We start from the raw sequence: 2,500 nt of genomic DNA, 5'->3' as shown, positions 1-2,500 counted from the left end.
AATGCTGTATACTTGCAGTTCATTATTAGTTCATGTTAACTAATGAACCTTATTGTAAAGTCTACCATTTATTATTGTTGTATTATATATTTTAATTTATTGTTATTTTTCCCCATTTCTGATGAACTATTCCTTAATATATCACCATGTCTAAAGCACGGCTGATTAACATAGCCCATGTGTTTAGTGTCTTATAAAGCATTTATTTTATTTGATGGATATCATCGTGCAAAAAGTGCTAAATGAATTAAAAACAAGTGAACAGGAGCAAACGTTTCGGCACACTGCTGTCTTCAGTGCTCACTCTGCAACATTCACCCTTTTCTTGATAAATAACAATTTCTTCTAGTTTTCATGAGTCTTATAAAGCCAAAACAGCTTTACAGAATTGTAATGTTTGCCTGAACTATCCCGTTAATTGCAAAAGTATGAAAGAGTTTAAGGAAGAGACCATAGACGAGTGTGTGTGTGTGTGTGTGTGTGTTTTGGCCTTGTGCCCATCCTGTGTTATACCTGCATCTCAATGAAGCTGGCAAGGTGATTTACTGGCAAGGTGTCTGGACTGCAGTCTCTCGCTCTCTCTCTCTTTAACCAGCGAGTCAAAGCGACATTGATCTCTCAGCCAGGCAAGGTGACCTACAGAGCTCCACTTCCCAAGCCTTTCTGTCCTCGTCTTCATCTCTCCCCCTCTCCGTGCGGGTCGTGACCCCGGCGAGTGATGTCATGTCCTGTGGCAGAGAGCACAGCAGTGAGGGGAATATGAAAACTGAAGCAAGTCCTTGAGCTGCTCTGAGCCACTCGTATCAATAACGCGCTTCACAATGTCCCGTTTCACTCTCTTTCAACACTCTACCGCGCTTTGCTTTTGAACTACTGTTACCTCTGTCCTAAAGGGAGAACGCAGGCAAACATTACTATTTTGTCATTCATGTGTTTTCACCTCGAAACGTTTCTCTCTCTGTGTCTTTTGATATGTTAAAGTCTGCATGAAACAGAAGTTGTGCTCTTCTTTTCTTCTCTATTGTGCCGTATATATCCGAGTGAAACGGTTTCTCAAACAAGAACAAATGTGGGCGGGGCTTGATTGTGTCCGTGGGGAATTGATGGGATGGTTGTGGTTTGCTATTGGTGGATCTCATGTGAGTGACAGGTTGCCCCGCCCTCGTCATCAGAGAAGAGATGTCCGGGAAGTTATTCTGATTCAAGATTACTGAAGCATGGATAATGATGTGCACAGATACATCATTTATAATAAATACGCCAATATTCCAAAAGGAAAAAAAAAATATGATCAGTTTTGATTTCATGGTGACTTTAATGTTTTTTGTTTTTTTTATTGAATATAAAAACATAGCAAAATATCCATGCTGCTGTTTTCTAAACAGTGGAAGTAGATGGTGACTCTGTCTCAGAAAAGGATAAATGCAAACTAATTTAAAGCAATATAAAAGGAATAGTTCACAATAAATGAAAATGCAATGCATGCTCAGTGGAAAAATTCCCACCTACATTTCTCTGAAACTTCAAAAACACACCTTCACGTTCAGTTCACTGCAGTTTCCAGCTGTGGAAGTAAAACACCTATATTTATGCTGTGGAATTATCTCAAATACTAGTTTCCCAGTTTAAAAAAAATGCGGACATGAATGCCCTCTCAAGTCAAAATTTAAATAAGATGAGCTCGTAATCACAACAGGAAGTAGGAATTTTCCGAGAGCGCGCTAAAAATGGCAGGGTTAACTGTTACTTCAGCATGTTTTTATGCTGGTTTTTGTTGGGTTTAGTGGAAGAGAACCTTTATGCCACTCACCACCAGACTTTCCATCCACATCCGAACTGCAGCGATACACACAACAACCAAGGTGATACCGTGATATTCCGTCATGTCCATCTGTTTGGGAATAACACTGTGAACGGTTTTGGCGCCACTAACTGGACGTTTCAATTTGAAATTGAAAGTGCCGCGAAACATACAGGAAGCAACGTATTATTATAATGCAGAAATGTCGCCACAGCCAAGCTTTTCCACTTTTGAGGGGAGAAAAAAGAAAAGAAAAGAATTCTCTTTAATTTATCACTCATTTCATTCTTCTGTGAAACACAACGGAGATCTAACCCTTTGTTTTCCACACAAAAAACGTGTTTCAAATGTGGCCGTTTAGAAACAAGAAAGTTGACGTTCAGCTGCGCGCAAGTTAACACGTGTTCACGCGCACGGGTTTAGGGTGAGCTCTCTCTTAAAGCTCGTTTAAAGGCGTTTAAAGCATCTCTTTTAAAGCTGTTATCACTGCATTTAAACACTGTTCACATCCTGAGGTAGAGATGTACAGGATAGATGTTATCGTTTGCTCTCTAAACTTTCTGGAGATATTTTACTCTAATAGAGTTTGCTGTAAACACAAATGTCACGCGCAGAGGTGTGTGTACAGTGGCGTGAGGTCAAAGTTCACCAGCCTGTCCCGCAGTGATTACAGAGCAGAATGAATGGTGTGTGTGTGTG

At 40.1% G+C, this 2,500-nt stretch overlaps 1 protein-coding gene across 1 annotated transcript in view; it reads left to right on the top strand.

Moving 5' to 3' along the window:
* The window catches only part of mafb (MAF bZIP transcription factor b), an 85,545-nt gene that overhangs the window by 7,327 nt on the left and 75,718 nt on the right, over positions 1-2,500 (top strand). The window lies entirely within an intron of this gene.

The sequence above is a fragment of the Leuciscus leuciscus genome, assembly GCF_965113295.1.
Source record: "Leuciscus leuciscus genome assembly, chromosome: 25".
Classification (NCBI taxonomy): domain Eukaryota; kingdom Metazoa; phylum Chordata; class Actinopteri; order Cypriniformes; family Leuciscidae; genus Leuciscus; species Leuciscus leuciscus.
This window is presented reverse-complemented; position numbering and strand designations above follow the sequence as displayed.